The sequence below is a fragment of the Balaenoptera acutorostrata genome, chromosome 14, assembly GCF_949987535.1.
Source record: "Balaenoptera acutorostrata chromosome 14, mBalAcu1.1, whole genome shotgun sequence".
Lineage (NCBI taxonomy): Eukaryota > Metazoa > Chordata > Mammalia > Artiodactyla > Balaenopteridae > Balaenoptera > Balaenoptera acutorostrata.
Genome location: NC_080077.1, coordinates 57,749,739 through 57,769,519, shown reverse-complemented (window position 1 = coordinate 57,769,519; position 19,781 = coordinate 57,749,739). Strand labels below are relative to the sequence as shown.

The window sequence follows — 19,781 nt, the reverse complement described above, 5'->3', positions numbered from 1 at the left end:
AGATTTCATGTGTCAGACAAAAATCAATGAGGTCAGTAGCTGAGAGACATAAGGACACGGCCCCTTTCAGTTTTATAATTTCAAAGCAAAATGTTCAAATCAATACCTGATTTCACTGTAGTTAGTGCAATCTTTTCTAATGCAGGATACATACTTTTTTTTTTTTGAATAGGTGGAAAAACATTATTGATCAAATATTGGTTCAAATATTGCATACATTAGCATCACCAAAATACTGTATATAGTTCATTTAATGAGGCAAGATCTATTGAAGAAAAACATTAATTTATCTGAGAAAAATGATCAAACTCATTCCTGTCCACCAGTCACTAAATATAAAAAATTCCAATTCATAATTTCTTTCATCATAAGATGCCAAGATAACACTAAGAAAATGTGAAGGTCTCAAAAAATTGAACACTTTATTTGAAGTTTAAAACTAGAAGTGCCTAACAATAGAGAGAGATCCATGTATCCTTCATCAGTGTACCCTGCTCCCTTACTATTCCTCCCACTGTTTGTGTCAGTCCTACTGGAACTTACTGTCTCCTGTGTAAATCTTGATTCTGTATGTAGGGTGGTTGAATTTATAGCAGTAACATGATACTTAGGTTTTTTTTAAAGTTTCTATCAACATTTAACAGAGACTTGGTCTTTACAGGAAGTCAGTAAATAAGTACTACATTTACTGGGCAAGTTTGTCAGGATCTCAGAAAGAGAGGAGGCAAAATTATAATCCTTTAGCTCACTTCACACGTGGACTCCAGGGAAGAAACAGAATCTCCATATGGTGAGAATTGAACCAAGGGTACAAAATATGTTCAAAGAACACAGAATTTCAAAAAAAGTAAAATGTTAAAAAGGCCAAGGGCTTCCCTGGTGGCGCAGTGGTTGAGAATCTGCCTGCCAATGCAGGGGACACGGGTTCGAGCCCTGGTCTGGGAAGATCCCACATGCCGCGGAGCAACTGGGCCCGTGAGCCACAATTACTGAGCCTGCACGTCTGGAGCCTGTGCTCCGCAACAAGAGAGGCCGCGATAGTGAGAGGCCTGCACACCGCGATGAAGAGTGGCCCCCGCTTGCCACAACTAGAGAAAGCCCTCGCACAGAAACGAAGACCCAACACAGCCATAAATAAATAAATTAATCAATTTTTTTTTTTTTAAAGGCCAAAAAAAAGTCACAGGGCAACTCATTGTAAAATGCTAAGCTGAGAAAATCTCTAGTTGGACTTGGGTCATTTTTTTCAGTTTTTTTCAGCCAAAATTTTTTTCTCCTTTTCTTTTCTCTCACATAAGAGAAAACAAATCAATAGTGCAAGTTCCTTAAATAATCTCATATTTGCTTTTCCTTTATTTAGACTTAATTCTTTTTTCCTTTTGTTCTTGATTCTAACGCCCAGTGAGCTTGTATCACATACTTTATATAAGCGCTACCATTGCCGACTAATGATGCTCTTACTGCTCCTCATTCTCCCTGTTCTTCACATATTAGCCTCAGGATAGAGGTAGAAGCATGAAAATAAATCACAGTTTCTTTATGCTTTCATACTTCCATGGACACATAGCTTGTTTCCATATCTTGGCTCTTGTCAATAATGCTGCAATGATCATGGGCGTGCATATATCTTTTCAAATTAGTGTTTTCATTTTCTTCAGATAAATACCCAGAAGTTGAATTGCTGGATCATAGAGTAGTTCTATTTTTAATTTTCTGAGGAACTTCCATATGGTTTTCCATAGTGGTTGCACCAGTTTACATTCCCAACAGCGCATAAGGGCTCCCTTTTCTCCACATCCTTGCCAGCGCTTGTTATTTCTTGTCTTTTTGATTAGCCATTCTAACAGGTATGAGACGATATTCCACTATGATTTTGAGTTTCATTGCCCATAGCATTAATGATGTTGAGCATATTTTCATGTATCTGTTCACCATCTGCATATCTTCTTTGGAAAAATTTCTATTCAGATTGTTTGCCCATTTTTAACTGGATTGTTTGTTGGGGTTTTTTGTTATTGAGCTGAGTTCTTTATAAATTTTAGATATTAACTCCTTATCAGATATATGATTTACAAATATATTCTCCCATTAAGCAGAGAATGCCTTTTTATTTTGTTGGTTTCCCTTGCTGTGCAGAAGCTTTTTAGTTTGATCTAGTCCTACTTGTTTATTTTTCTTTTTGTTGCCTTTACTTTTGGTGTCAGATCTAAAAAATCATTTCCAAGACCTATGTCAATGAGCTTATCACCTGTGTTTTTTTTTTCTAGGGATTCTATGGTTTAAGGTCTTAAGTTCACATCTTTAATCCGTTTTGAGTTTATTTTTGTGTATGATGTAAGATAGTGGTCTAATTTAACTACTTTACATATGGATGTTCAGTTTTCCTAACATGATTTATTGAAGAGACTGTCCTTTCCCCATTGTATATTCTTGGCCCCTTTGTCATAGATTAATTGACCATATATGTGTGAATTCATTTCTGAGCTCTCTATTCTGTTCTATTGATCTATGTATGTTTTTATGCCATCACCATACCCTTTCATTACTACAGCTTTGTAATATAATTTTAAAATCAGAGAGCATTATGCCTTCAGCATTGTTCTTCTTTCTCAAGATTGTGTTGACTCTTTGGGGTCTTTTGTAGTTCCATACAAATTTTAGGATTATTTGTTCTAGTTCTTTGAAAAATGCCACTGGAATTTTGATAGGGATTACAATGAATCTGCAGATTGCTTTGAGTAGTATGGACATTTTAACAATATTGGTTCTTTAATTTATGAGCATGGAATATCTTTCCATTTACTTGTGTATTCTTCAATTTCTTTCAATAACTATAGTTTTCAATATATAGGCCATTTACTTCCTTGGTTGAATTTATTCTTAGGTGTTTTATTCTTTTTGATGTAATTTTAAGTGGGATTGTTTTCTTATTTTTTTCTTTCTCATAGTTATTAGTGTATAGAAATGCAACAGATTTCTGTATAATGATTCTGTATCCTGCAACTTTACTGAATTCATTTATTAGTTTTAACAGGTTTTTGGTGACTTCTTTTAAGTTTTCTATATATAGTATCATGTCATCTGCAAATAGTGACAGTTGTACTTCTTCCTTTCCAATTTGGATGCCTTTTATTTTTTTACCTTGCCTAATTCCTCTGGCCAGAACTGTGTTGAATAAAAGTGGAGAGATAGCCATCCTTGTCTTGTTCATGATCTTACAGGAAAAGTTTTCAGCTTTTCATCATTGAGCATGATGTTAGCTGTGGGCTTTTCATATATGGCCTTTATTACGTTGAGGTACGTTCCCTCTATACCCACTTTATTGAGAGTTTTTACAATAAATGGATGTTGAATTTGGAAAATGCCTTTATGCATCTATAGAGATAATCATATGACTTTTATCCTTCATTTTATTAATGTAGTGTATCATATTGATTTATTTGTTGATGTTGAACCATCCAGGCTTCCCTGGAATAAATCTCACTTGACTGTGGTATATGATCCTTTCAACGTATTGTTTAATTTGGTTTGCTAATATTTTGTTGAGAATGTTTACATGTATGTTTCATCAAGGATATTGGTCTGTAATTTTCAATTGGCCTGTAATTGGCATCTTTGTCTGGTTTTGGTATTAGGGTAACGATGGCCTGGAAAATGAGTTTTGAAGGGTTCCCTCTTAGAACTGCATTGGCTGCATCCCATAAGTTTTAGTATGTTGTATTTCCATTTTCATTTTTCTTTATGTATTTTTGGATTTCTATTTTGATTTCTTTGACCCAGTGGTTGTTCAGTAGCACATTGTTTAATCTCCACATTTGTGAATTTTCCAGTTTTCTCCTGTAATTGATTTCTAAATTTCATACCGTTATGGTCAGAGAAGATGTATGATATGATTTCAATCTTCTCAAATGTATTAGGACTTGTTTTGTTGCCTAACATATGATCTATTTTGGAGAATATTCCATGTGCACTTGAGAAGAATGTGTATTCTGTTGCTTTTGGATGAAATTTTCTGTATATATCTGTTAAGTCCATCTGGCCTACATGTCATTTAAAGCCAATGTCTCCTTATTGATTTTCTGTCTGTATGATCTATCCACTGATGCAAGTGGGGTGTTAAAATCCCCACTATTCTTATATTGCTGCCTATTTCTCCCTTTATGTCAGTTAATATTTGCTTTATATATTTAGGTGCTCCCATACTGGATGCATAAATATTTACAAACATTGTATCCCCTTGTTTGATTGAGCCCTTTATCACTGTGTAATGCCTTTCTTTCTCTCTTATATCAGTCTCCGTACTAAAGTCTATTTTGTCTCATATAAATATAGCTACCCCAGCTTTCTTCACATTTCCATTTGCAAGGAATATATATTTCTATCCTTCATTTTCAGTCTGTGTGTGTCCTTAATCTGAAGTGAGTCTCTTGTAGGCAGCATACAGATGTGGCTTATCTTTAATCTATCAGCTACTCTATGTCTTTTGATTGGAGAATTTAGTCCATTCATATTTAAAGTCATTGTTGATAGGTATGTACTTAATGTTATCTGGTTATTTTTTAGTTCCTCTCTGTTCTTTTCTTGCTTTAACTTGGTAGTTTGATGGCTTTCTTGAGTAGTATGCTTTGACTCTTTTCTCTTTATTTTTTTGTGTATCTACTATAGTTTTTTGCTTTGTGGTTACCATGAAACTTACATATAACAACTTATATTTTTAACAGTTCATTTTGTTGATAACGTAAGTTTGAACATATTCTAATGCTCTACATTTTTACTCCCCCATCCCATGTTTTATGTTTTTGATGTCACATTTTACATATTTTTAAAATGTGACATAAAAACTGTCAAAATATTAAAGAAGAAATAGCAGCAATTAAACAAAAAATCTCTTCTGTAAAATAGAAATATAAAGTGTTTCACTTGGCCAGCATTACTCCAATACTCCACACAAAAACAGTACAAAAAAAAGAAAAAGAATCAAGAAACAACAAAACAACAAAAAAAGAACAACAAAAAATAAAACTATGATGAACATACACATAAAAATTCCCCACAAAATATTAGCAAATAAAATCCATCAATACATAAAAGCATTGTATACCATGACCAAGTAAGATTTATCTCAAGAAAGTTAGCTGGTTCAATATCTGAAAATCTATCAATAAAGTAACCATATTCACAGTCTAAAAAAGAAAAAGAACATCATCATATCAATTAATACAGGAAAAAAGTTTGACAAAATTCAACCCTCAATTATGATAAACACTCTTGTCAATCCAAGGATAGAAGACAACTCCCTCAACTTAATAAGGGACATCAATAAAACTCTTAGCAATAAGATACTTAAGAGTAAATTACTTTATACTGTCTTCCTGGTGTCACAAACTATGCAAGGATGTTCATGCTCACCATTCCTATTCAACATTGTACTAGAAGTGTAGACCATTGCCATAAGGCATGAAAAAGAAGTAAAAATCATGCAGATTAGAAAGGAAGAAATAAACTGTCCCTATTTGAAGAAGACACAGTTTTCTACATAAAAAATACCAAGGAGGGGCTTCCCTGGTGGCGCAGTGGTTGAGAATCTGCCTGCCAATGCAGGGGACACGGGTTTGAGCCCTGGTCTGGGAAGATCCCACATGCCGTGGAGCAACTAGGCCGGTGAGCCACAACTACTGAGCCTGCACATCTGGAGCCTGTGCTCCGCAACAAGAGAGGCCACGATAGTGAGAGGCCCGTGCACTGTGATGAAGAGTGGCCCCCACTTGCCACAACTAGAGAAAGCCCTCGCACAGAAACGAAGACCCAACACAGCCAAAAATAAATATAAAAATTTAAAAAAATTTTTTTTAAATTAAAATACCAAGGAATCTACCAAAAAAAAATCCTCCTACTATTAATAAGTTGGTTTTACATGCTTGCAAATAGAGGAATAGAATACACACAAATCATATTTCTATGTGCTAATAATTTAAAACTAAAATGATAATTAAAAAACTTATCTGGTACAGTCTCTCATAAAATAAGGTACAGGCACTGCATGTTTAAAATGGAAAAATGTGATGAAATAAATAAAAGACCTGAATTATGGCGAGACATAACTTATTAATGAATTGAGAGACTCAATCTAGTAGGACATCAATTCTCTACAACTTAATTTATAAAATCAGCAAGGATTCTGTACATATTTACAATGTGAATCTAAAATTTATATAAAAAGCCAAAATAGACAGAATAGAATAAAATACCTAAAAATAGATATCTGTTTAAAGACTTACTCTGTGTTATTGGTAAAGAAGATAAACACATAGATGAACAGAACAAATCAGAAACAGAATATGCCCAAACAAGTATGGCCAAATAACTTTTGACAACAATGTAAAAGTATTGCAATATATAAATACTAACACTTTCAGTAAATGGTGTTAGAATAATTGGACATATATACTCTAAAATAAACTTAGATTTAATTTTCACAATGTATATAAAAACTAACACAAAATGGGTGGTCCATGTCAATGTGTAGAGAAAAACAATAACTTTTTAGAATCAAACATAGGAAAAAGTTCTCACAATCTTGCACAAAGAAATACCAAATTCACAAACTATGAAGATAAAATCCTAATAAATTGAATTGCATTAAATATTATAAAGCTTTTACTCTCCTAAAGACTATGTTAAAAATGAGAAGCCAAGAAACTTTTGTTTTTTGCAAAGAACCTATATGACAAAGGAATTGTATACAGAATATGTTAAACATCCTCAAAAATTAATAGAAAGAAAAAATTATAAAGTGAAAGAGTGACATCAATGAAAATGAAAGTGCAAGGCTCTCCATAAATTCTCTCCTCCATAACAACAGTGAGAAAACTGGCAAAAACTGTCACAATGAACTTTGTTGAAAATCTGGAAATTAACCAAAGGTTTGCAGCAATATGAAGAATGTTTATGCAAAAAAAAGTCTGTATTCTCTGACCATAAAGCAACAAAAATAGAAATTAATCTTCCAGTCTCTAAAACTACCTGTTCTTGAATAACATTTTTCTAATAAGAAATGAAAATACTAGACAATGCAAAGTAATAAAGGTGGGTAATTTATGCGGCAAAACTCATGAGAAGTGTCAAGAATTACGAGCAGTGATTAAATACGGAAGGATCATGAAAATAAGCTAAATATAAAACAGTTTATCAGAAACAGTAAAAGTTTTTATGAAAACAAGCAGAATAATAAAGCTTAAGGCAGAAAGAAATGTATTAGTATAAATAAAAATAATTGAAATATTTAAACACTATTTATCCCTCCTTCTACAAATAAAATTGAGTAGGAAATTTTAAAAATACATTCTAATAAAAGTTATAAAGGTGATTTAGTCAAAATTATGGGGGTATTATTAAATAAAATGTATAATTCACAATTATATTTTAATAACTTGAAAAGTTACTATGAAATTAACTACATGATTATAAATTTTAAATTAGAATAAAAAATAACTATACTAATAGAAATACAATTAAGCATGGAATTAATTGTTGAAGAATAATTTCCTAAAATATTTAGCTCCACTTGCTTCCTTAGACAAATTGTTTCTATACACTTAAGTATAAGCTACACCAAGATAAGGATAAATCACACAGAGGCTTAAAGTCAATGAATTAATCATATGGAATTAGTAAAACAATTATATCAAAACTTGACATTTAGTCTGCAGAAAAGTTTTCCGAAGGTATCTTCTTCTAAACTGTTAACAACAATCAGAGATACCATTTTTGGAGCATTTACTGTGTACCATACACAGTGTTAAGACCTTTATTCATATTAACTCCTTTAATCTTCATATTTATCCTCTAAAAATAGATGCTATTCTTATCCACATTTTATGAATGAAACATTTGAATTACAGGAAAAGGAAGTAGGTTGTCTATAGTCATAAAGTGGAAAAACTAAATGGATTATAAACCTAGAAAAAATATGGTTTCAGAATTCATGCTTTCATCACCTGTGATTGTTCATCTCATTCCATGTGTTAACTTGGCTATGTTATGACACCAAGATATGTGGTCAAACATTATTCTAGATGTTTCTGTGAAGGTAATTTTTAGATGAAATGAACACTCAAATCAAGATGGCCTTGTCCACTCAGTCAAAGGCCTTAATAGAAAAAGATGCCATTTCTGGAAAAAGAGGGAATTTTGCTGGAAGACTGCCTCAGGCAATTAGAAAGGACAAAGTATATTACATAAATAGGTGTCCTAGACTCACATGTCATCTATATCTGTTGCATTGATATTTATCCCTCACACTTTACAGGTAGTTCCCTAAGACCAGATATCAAAGGAGGAAAAATTCTAGGTCCATTTAATGGCTAAGTTAGTTCAATATATTGGTGTGAACTAAATATACTTTTTCAACATTATTGGTCTGGAACCTAGGAATGGAAATTATAACAGCCCCTCTCAGTGACACATTGGGGAATTTATCCCCACTATTTTAGACTGTGTTAAAATTTTATTTTTGACTTAATTCTTAGGTTTTAATTTATTGGGGCTTTGATTTGTTGGAGACAGGCTTTTCTACTTGGGAATACAGTAAGGGTTCAACTAACCTACACCTGGTTACTTTGGACAGTTTGCACCAAATTCTGAAGACAGACAAATTATTCCTACTTCGATAGAGGTAATTGACTCTGATTTTCATGATGAAATAGAGCTGTTGCTATTAAATCAGGAGAAGGAAGAATATGGCTGCATCTCCAGAGATTTACTGGTGTGCTTGTGCATGCTTCCATTTATGGAGATAACCATAAAGAAAATTATAAGCACCAGGAACTGGCAACAGCACAGTTACCTTGGAGAAAGAAGTCAGGGTCATCTTACTGGGCAAACTACTTATTAGCAGAAGTACTGACTGAGGTTGTAGGAAATCCTGAATGAGAGGTAGAAGAGAGAGATGATATATATAAACTATGGCCACAGGATGAACTGCATACAGGAAACTAACTTCTCAACGGTTTCTTCAATTATCCTCTTTTAAAACTGCAACTGGCTACAAGCATCAGTGAATCAGTAAGTAAAGAGAGTGGATCTGAATTTTGCAAGAAGTGAAATGTAGCAAAACATAATTACTGATGGTTTCCTATTCCAAATACTGGTATGTATCCAACTAAAAGCATCTCTGATGGTGAAAATTTACGGTCTATAAGTGCCTAAGAGCTGACAATCCCAGGAGAAGCCCTCAAATAATGAAGGAAGGAGGTGATGGGTAAATACCACAACTTTTTTGACTTTAGGTGGGATAATTCTGAGGTGAATTTTACAAGTCTCTCCGAGGGTCACTAGTGGGATAAAACCCTATTTTTCCAATGTGTTAACTTAATTACTATCATACCCTTGAATAACTATATCACTCCCCTAGTCCCTCACTGTGCTCCTGAGATGATTTCTAAATAAATTATTTGCTCTATACATGTCATTTTGGACTAATAGGCTTAGAAAACCATCAAGTGAAAATGTCTCTCTAAAAAATTCTTCGGAAGATATAATTGCTAGAGGGAGCATGGTCTACCTAGAAAACTGAGAGAGTTGAACTCCTTTTCTTGAAATTTTGTATTAGATTGGATTAGATTAAATTCCCTTGACTTGAAACTGAAACTCTATCTATAGAGGGATAGAGATATAATAATTGTTGACCTATGAAACAAAAGGAAATCAACCTAACCTTCCAAAATAATGTTATTAAAATGTCCAGAGATTAGATAAATATACACAAATATCTTTATGCATTAAACAGAAAATTTAATGGAAAATGATTCTCCATTTCAACAGCAACACCAACTATAAAATACCTAGAAATAACAGTAAAGAACACTGTTTAAGATCTATATAAAGAAAACAACACAATTTTATTATTACAAAAAAAGTCTAATAAATTTGAGTTAGGTATAAGGAAGAACCTATATTTCAGAATGGGTGTACATGGTGTATGTGAATTGTAGTTTCACTATATAATAAAACTTAAGGTTACCAGAAATCTGATCATTAAGACTTGAATGACTGGCCAAGAATTTTGGATTTTAGTTTGGCATCTTGGGAGTAGGTTTGATCATTTCTGAATTTTAGAAAGGTTTGGCATTACATAGTCTAATTTGGAATATCAAGAAACTACCCTAGGTAAAACAAGTTCTATGTGACAATTACATAATTATTATTGGTATAGATACTAATAAGAGAAGATTTTATCAATACTAATAAGAGAAGCTGATAATAGGAATATTATTTTAAGAAGGCAAAATACTCTGTTTCAATTTTCCTAAACCAATATGTGTGTGTGTGTGTATGTGTGTGTGTGTGTGTGTGTGTGTGTGTGTATAAAATTTAAAATGTAACCATTATTGACTATATGGCTTTTTCTGTAAAGCTCATAATGGTCAGCTCTCCAAATATATTCTATGGCTCAAAGACTACAATCAGTCTTGCTATGGCTGTTGATAGTTCTGATATCCAGAATAGCATGGGTATCCCTGCTTTAGCAGAAAACTACCAATCCCCTCAGTATCTGTGAAGATCTCAGAACTGTTTTCTCTTCTCCTGATATGATTATGATTTTCTTTAAATTGGGGTAGGTGGAGATATGTTACCAATGAAGAATTGAACATTCTACTTCATTCTTAACTAAGAATTTCACTTTAACACCATCTTTGCACATTAAAAAATAAAATAAAATCCCTTGAGGGTAAATAAAAGATGTCTGGGCAGAGATAAAATGTAAAGCATTTGAAGATGATTCTAAGATTGGGGACTATGTATATATATAAGAAAAATCTGGTGCAATGGCAATAGTCCCTTTGAACTTGCATAGAATAGATAATTTTTAAAAAAATTTTAATGAATCAGCAAATTAGATTCAATTTTCCAGATAGTCAACAAACTAAAGTAGCACTTTCCACATTGTGTAGCTTTCTTAGGTATACCTGTGATTAATACATATAACACCAAATCAGTTAGAAGCGTTCATTCAATGATTAGCTTTTGCGATACACTGAAAAATATTTTCCATAGAATAACATTTGAAAACTTTAAGTCTCTTTGACTATTTTGTTTCTAAAAAATAAATGCCTATATTTCTGCTCTGACATGTAAATAGTGTGGATGTTAGCACTTCCATCCTCACAATAAAAAATGCTAAACAAGCTGAAAAACAACTCAGAGAATTGAGGTCAAAGGGCAAGCTTCTGCCCACAAACCTGAATAGACTCAGATATGGAGAATCACAGAAAATCACAACTTACTTGGAGCAGAAGCCACTTCTAGCACCAGTACAAGTAGGCAGACCTAAAGTGTAATTGAAGAACTGCTGGCAGCTCAGTGTGGAGTATCTTGAAAGTTATGACCTCTGGGGATCCCAGTGTTAGGGAGGCCACCAAAATTCCATGAGTTTTACCTTCGGGATCCCCACCAGCTTCTCACTGTGAAGAAAAAGAAAGGAAAAAATAATCCCTTAGTTCTTCCTGTGTATAGTCTTGATTACCATAACTTTATAATAAGATTCGAAAGTGGGTACTCTGAGTCTTTCATATTTATTTTTCTTTTCTTTTTTTATAAATCTACTTATTCATTTTTGGCTGCAGTGGGTCTTCGTTGCTGGGCGCAGGCTTTCTCTAGTTGTGGCGAGAGGGGGCTGCTCTTCGTTGTGATGCACGGGCTTCTCACTGCGGTGGCTTCTCTTGTTGCAGAGCACGGGCTCTAGGCACATGGGCTTCGGTAGTCGCAGCAGGCAGGCTCAGTAGTTGTGGCTCACAGGCTTTAGAGCGCAGTCTCAGTAGTTGTGGCACATGGGCTTAGCTGTTCCGCGGCATGTGGGATCTTCCCGGACCAGGGCTCAAACCCGTGTCCCCTGCATTGGCAGGCGGATTCTTAACCACTGTGCCACCAGGGAAGCCCTATTTTTCTTTTTGAAAAGTTGTTAAGGCTATTCAAGGTCCAAAAATATGGTGGGAATTTGATTGGAATTCCATTGGCTCTATACATCAAATGGGGAAGACTAGTATATTAGTGATATTGAATCTTTAAATCCATCAATATGGGGTTTTTTCCTCCATTTAACTAGGCTTTTTTTTTTTAATTTCTTTCATCAGTATTTGGAATTTTCTTTATCCTGTTTTACTGAAATACAGTTGACTTATAACATTGTATAAGTTTAAGGTGTACAACAAGATGGTTTGATATATGCATATGTTGTGAAATGATTACCACAATAAGTTTAGTTACCATCAATCACTTCACATACTTAAAATTGTTCGTTCCTGTGTTGAGAACTTTTAAAATCTAGTCTCTTAGCAATTTTCAAATATATAGTACAGTATTGTTACCTGTAGTCATCATGTTGCACACTACATCCCCAAATTTTATTTATCTTATAACTGGACATTGTACATTTTGACCACTTTCACCCATTATCCTACCCTAACCCACACCTCTGGCAACCACCATCTTGATCTCTGTTTTTATTCATTTGTTTTTTCAGATTCCATATATAAGTGAGATTATGCAGTGTTTGTCTTTCTCTGACTTATTCCATTCAGCATAATATCCTCAAGGTTCATCTATGTTGTCACAAATGGCAGGATTTCCTTTATTTAACGGCTGAATGGTATCTAGATCTATATATATATATTCATCTGTTAATGAAATCGTTTGTTCTATTCTTTTTTTATGAAAGAGTGCTAGCAACACTTCCTCCAGATTTCTAAAGTCATGGTGGAAGATGGAAGTTCATATATACATTTTATTTAGTTTATGAATCAAGATTGAAACATTAATGTAGCTCATCAGCCACATATAACTGGATTCAATAAATTTTGTCTATTAGGATAATTTTTCCTTTTGTTTACTTTTATATGTAATTTATTCCATGAGTTTCACTTATATTGCTGTAATATCTTATGATTTGCAAAATAGGAAGCCTAATCTTAAAATATTCCTGTATGGTAGTATTCCCATTTTAGATGAAGAAACTGATGCTCAAGGAGGAAAAATTTTTGACAAAGTTTACCAAGAAAATATACACTGAAGTTTGAAAATTAGCTAGTGCTTCCAAAATCCATGTCATTGTTCCATACTTATTCTGTGTTTTATGTAACAGTGCACTGTAAACATTATAATAAAAATGAAGATTGAATACATAACATGTTTATAAAATTAATATATAGTTAACAATTAGACTTTATATCTGTGTTATGAGTGCTTTGGGGATATAAAACTCTTCATGGATAAGAATAATCTAATCTAGATATCAGAATACTATTCTATGTATCATGAATATGGGTATCAAGCATGATATATTTAAATGAATCTCTATCAATGTGAAATACTTTGTCATTGACAAATGATGGGCTATATGGGAAATTAGTATTTAGGAAATAAAGATATAATTTTAAAAATCCTTGCTTTCTTACTAGGGGAAAAAAAGGTTGAAGTAAACTGTAATATTAAATTATTTTAAGAATTAAATAGATTACTAAAAATAAAAAACGGAAATATTTTCCTAGAATTTTATTCTGAATGTTCTTCTAAATTGAAAATATATTACTGTGCTAGATATCAAGCCTCCAAGAAAAGTACTTAACAGTTTCACATTTCACTGACTAGTGTTTGAGATAGTTACTTTAAATCATAGCAGGATATGTGGAGTTAAATGATTTTATCTTGGCTTAAGAATTAACCAACAGCTGAGCACTTTACCTGCAATCTCATTCAATGTGATTTTAATGGACTAGCTCATGGTGGGAAAATGCCACCACAATTAAAATGAATATCTTAGGTTTATGAATCCTTGTAGAGACTAACTCAAGAAGGATATCAACAGAGGTTACAAAGAATATTTCAAACTTGAAATTGTCTGTAATACTCTGCATATATGACATTTTTTATAAACTCTTACAGTTTATTATATTTTCTATTTTAATGCACAGTAATCATCAACTAAATATTACGTGCATATTTTAACAAGTGCTATAGACCTGATGTTAATGCTCTTACCTTGAAGAGGATTATTTGTAGTTCAAGGCTTTAAACTACTCTCTAATGTGTAGAATTCTACACTGAATAGTTTGCCCAAGTGTTCCGAAGCATTTGACTGTGCAAGATATTGCCATCATTAGCATCAAACTTCTGGATCAGAAACAAAAACCACAATGCCCTATGTTGTTCATCTATGTTGTTGCAAATGGCAGAATTTCCTTTGTTTAATGGCTGAATAGTATCTAGATTCAGCCATTAAATAAAGGATTCTAGAATTAACAAAATCATTGAGGCAGGTTCTAAACAATTTTTTTCTCACTAAAATTTTAGCATCATTTATTTCAACAGAGTGTTTAAAATTGTTTTAATGGCAGTGGTGTTGAGAGGATTAATAGATATGATATCAATAGATTTAAATGAAGAAGTGGTTGAAAATTTATAAAGATTACCTTGGTAATAACACAAAGGCAGGAAAGACAATAAAGACACGTTGCTAGAAGTCTAAATCTGAGTTATCCTAAGTATTTAATTGGAAAGATACTTGAGACTATAAAGATAGCAGGTCTTGGACTAGGATAAGAAATGAGGTACAGAATTAAAGGAGGTACTCTCAGATTCTTGAAAGTGAGTGCCTCCTTAAATTTTGTGTCCTAGGCTCTTGCCTGGCCTCACCCTAGTCCTGAGCAAGAAAAGTTGAATTAAATACTACACAGATTTCCCAAGTTTGGATGTTTCAAAGGACTCACGAGGCTTCCCAAAGCATACTCACATAATGCTCTTTATTTAAAGGTGAAAGAATCAATAAGACATAACAATAGAAAGAGAGTACAGGCAAGTTTTGGAGGTCTGAAATATATTCAGGTACAATCTCCCCAGAATCCTTAATGCACATGGGTCAGGCTTCAACATCAGTTGAGCCATCAAGATCTGTGCAAGGAATCTGGGTCTCATGAGCACTCAAGGCAGAAGTAAGGAAGGGCGATTACACATGTCTGGCAATGTAGTTAAACATTGCCATAGCTCATAGGCTATACCAGGTAAAAACCATCAGTAAACCAAGTTCTAGGAGTATCTAGGAGATTTTTAGACCTTAAACTACGCATGATAAATCCCACAGTGCTTATCTTGGTCAAAGCCAACCTCCAGTATCCCCAGAGATAAGGATAGAATTTTCCCAGACCAGATGAAAATCAGCTCTATCCTACACATACTCCAGTATGACTCCCCTGACCTTAGGGCTTCTATGCAGAAACATTTTAACAGAGGCCAGCAGGATTGCAAATTAGTTTTAAACCAATCTTAAGCATGCAAGAGAGATCTTGATAGTCCTAGATGTGGCCCAAGGCTTATGTCAGGAATAAATTAAAGTAATAATAACTGACTACAGGAATTTGAATTCTCTGGACACTTATCAAATTTTGGCTTTTCATTACTTTTGGTCCCTTCTTCATACACACACCTTTTACATGTACTACTGAAAAATTCCAAATTTGAAAAACTGCATTATGCTTAGCTATCTGCATTATGTTCAAGGTTGAGCATTCAGTGGTTTGATCCTTAGAACAGGTTTCTTTGGAAAATGTTTCCAAAATCATATATTATCTTTGAACTCTTGTATGTATTTATTTGCTTTTTTAGTAGGTAAAATGAAAATAAAGAAATTAACCATAACCAATTTAAAATGGTTAGTAAACAAATAGGGTGAAACATTTAGATGAAATAGCACTCTTTGTAAGGTAATAACATATGTGGAGAGTTTAAATGCAAAAACAGAATGCCATGAGAATTTCCATATTGTTTATGATCCCTGATTTCCAATATGGTATATGTAAAAATACTCTGAAAAGTATTTTTATGCTCTTCTCTACATCACTAAGACAAATTAATGAAGATACCACATTCCAATTTTGAAAGTGAAATATAACCAGTATGATTGAAAATACTCTGAATTTATATTTTATTCATAGACTGTCTTAAGAATTATTTTTATAAGCATCTGTTCAGACATATTTTTACTTTTTATTAACATATTCATAGAGTAAAAAAAAATTTCTGTCAGGAAAAGTTTTATCGCATAAATGTATAGCATCAAAGTACACATTTACTACTTAAATTAAAGTGAGGTTACTAAAGCAAAAATGTAGACATGGAAAAATGTTTTGAAATTACATATTTCTATAAAATTATTTAAAGTAATTGAAGTAATTCTTCAACATTAAAATGATAATTATTTTGTTCATTTAAATAAAAGACTGCATAGACACATATATAACATGATGGAAAATTTCATTGATATTAAAAAATCAGAGTATAATGAAAAAACTACAGAAATACACAAAAACAGTAAATTATATTATAAATTCCTGGTGAATGATGTCAATAAAACCTCAGAAATGTTTTGGAATCAGGAGGATTTGAAATGACTCACAAATGTGTAATAATGAACTACTCTTAGACATAACTATTCAAACACTAAATATGTACTGCTTAACATCATTTATTATAATTTTAATTTAAAATTTTTACCATTTTATTTTAAACATCATTGTCAATACTGGGTAATGTCTTATTTAAAGATGAAAAAATCTTTAAGTTTTATAATTTTCATTAAAAATTTGAATCTAAATTACATAGTAGAGAAAAAAATTGGAAAGGTTATAATTAATTTTTTTCATGAGATAAAAGTATTTCTATTAATGTTGGAAAAAATTTAAATAGAAACTATAATATGTTGATATAATTTTGAATTATCTGAGTTATTTTATTTAAATAATGCCTCATTCTTTCTCAGCTTTCTAGACTTAATTGTTGGGGGACTTCAATGGAAGAGGTAATTATGCATATTATCCTGTTAAGTAAAATTAAAATGTATAACATAATACTATTTCTGTCAATGAATTTTAGATACTTGGTAGTTCAGGTTTAGTAGCAACATATTAATTCATCAGTTTTTTAAAAACTTTTCTACATATTATTGCTTAACATCTGGAAAAAATTTAAAATCTATCATAGTAAATATTGATGTCTAAGAATGTCTTTTAAATTTGTTACAAAAAATCTTTTGTGTGCCTCAGTGTGTTAGTTTTATTATGCCCATGAATAGATTAAATCTGTATACTTAAAATGAAATTAAAGACAAAATGGTACAGAACTCCTGAACTGTGGAGTTTTTAACTTTATAAACTACCAAACATGCAAACTGCTATCAACTGCCTTTTGTATATAAGATCTGTAAAAACTGTACTCCTTATAATAAAGCCCCAAATCCTCCTCTCTATGACTAGGACAAAACACTGAATTGAGACATGGTTAATGTATTAATTTGATGAATAAAATTTATGCTAATCTCACTCAATTTTGACCTGCGGCCGCTTGCAGAGACATGGAAGAGGGGGCAAGAAAATCAAGAAACCTGGAATTGTGTTGCCATTTAAATGAGTATTCCTAAAAGGTGAAAATATGGAGATGAGAAAGCTTAGGTGAAGGTGACAGAAAGACCTGGACACAGTGGTGCTGTCCCTGCCAAGCGCGCCAAGCCCCACGTACTGCTGAGCCAGTACCCGGAGAAGGAAGTGAAGCGCTGAGGTCAGTTAACGTACAATATGTACCAGGACACCTGACTGCCTCCAGTAGTAAGGAAATCCTGCACTTCACTGATGGTGCAAAGAGCCCACCAGCTCTCCAAGCACGATGCCATGACTAACCTGTCCACCTACAATGTCCGGCTGGCCTGGAGGGACAAGCAGGACACCATCTCAGGTCCTATCCATGACACTGTCTCCATCTCCCACCTCCAGTATGACGCCTTGCACCTGGTGAGACTGAAGAGCCCAGGACCCTGGCATTCCTTCAGTCCGAGTCTGTCTGTGGAAAGTTCCAGAGGCCTCAGGGAAGGCTCCGTGTCCGAGAGCAGAGTGGGGCCTGTGGAGGCCAGCTGCCTGGTGATCCTGGCTCCCATTCCACCAAGTCTTCCACATACTTTATGTGGAGTCCACCATGGACTTTCAGGGCAGAGCAATATTGGAAGGGGTCTCGATACCTACCACCACTTCTGTCCCATCACAAAAATGACAGGTTTTCTCACAAAAGTGAACATTAGAGGACCCCACGAGGCTGAAGCAGGCACCTTCCTAGGTAAGTGCGTGCACAGGCGGCACCTTGCCTGGCCTCCTGCGTGTGGACGTCGCAGAGTGCCCTGACCACCAATGAGAGTGCTCAGAGCGCTGGACCCCTAGCTGCTGATGGCCTCTGCACTGACGCAGTACACCCAGCTTTCCTCCCAGGAGACCCAGCAGTTGGCTGCCCTGGGGCCCCAATACCGCAAAGGGCCTCAGTCCAGAGTTCGCCATCCACAAGCGGCAGCTCAATGCAGACAGCCGCAAGTTCCTACTGCTGTGGCTGAGGCCCCTTATCCCTCAGGAAGAGAGCCAGCACTTGGAGGACTTCCTGGAGACCATCAGGGTGATGGACGGTGACTGCATGCATCATCACGGTAGGGGTAAGGCCTGGGCACTTTGCCGTCCCCACCCATTCCCTTAGTCTTGGCCCATCCTTCCCAGGAAGAGGTTCCTGTGACCTCTGTGTATCCACACTTCCTATCCCTGGGCTGGGCTGGGGGCTGGGTGACAAATTCCAGGCACAGGTGTCCCTCTGCTGTTAAGGAGCACTTCTATATTGAGAAACAATATATAAAGCAATATAAAATAAGTCATTTATGATCATATTAAGCTAAACTTTGCAGATATTTTCATTTCCTGCTACATTGACTGAAATATTCTTTCTCCTGCCGCCTCATTTTAGAAATCCTTCCTTATTACTCACATCCTCCATAAAATATTTTGTAAAGATACAGTGCTACATATTTTTAATTAATTTATTTGTTCAAGAAGAATTCTTTGGATACCAGTTATGTGTGAGGAGGGTTCATGTAAGAAAATTTTCTGATAGTCCCATAGGTAATATCACAATTTTGGAGAAATATATATTTTGTTGACATGTTCATTGCCTAAAAATGTAGATATCGGCAGTAAAAATTCTTTATTTCCAAGTTAACTGACAAAAAATCAATGAGATTCCTAAAGTGCAGGGGTTTTGGTAGAGGTAGAGGGGTGATGTTATAGTGAAAGCTTCCTAGGCTTATCAAAAATTATTGTACTAGTCCTGACTTTGCATAAATTAATACACGAACAATAGAAAGTTCTAAATCAGACTTTTACATCAAGAAATAGTTCATTGCACTATGTAACTAAACATTTTATTATTGGTTCAATCTATGATTAACACCAGAAGAGATTCCACAGAGTGGAGTAGGCATAAAGTATATCTACTCTTCTTTGCTGAGATTCCTTTCTACATCAGAAAATATGTGAAAATTTATCATCAGAAGAAGATGGGCCCTTTACTGATACTTTCATTAAAATCTACTAAGGATTTTCTTTCCTCTAAAATCAAGCCAAATGGCTTTAAGAGAGGCAAAACTGTTATTCCAAATGGGCACTGTGTGTGTCCCTCTCCACAAAAGGCCATTCTCCAAATTTTGCAAATTTCCCTGAAGGCAAGGAAGGTCATGGATTGGGAGAAGTGACAGATAAATGAAATTCATAACGAGGCTCCATACTCCTATGCCTTTACTCAAGACTGCTAGAAAATTATGTGACTCATTATCCTCTCTTACACAGGGCATTCTTGTTTTTATCTGTACTCTTCACTTGTACTAGCAGATCCCCAGATTTATAAGTTTGAAAGAGATAGAAAGCTGAGTAAAA

At 34.1% G+C, this 19,781-nt stretch overlaps 1 pseudogene; it reads left to right on the top strand.

Annotated features, from left to right (window-relative positions):
• The first annotated feature begins 8,123 nt into the window (after positions 1-8,123).
• LOC114236256 (cerebral cavernous malformations 2 protein-like) lies at positions 8,124-18,215 on the top strand (annotated as a pseudogene).
• Positions 18,216-19,781: the final 1,566 nt, after the last annotated feature.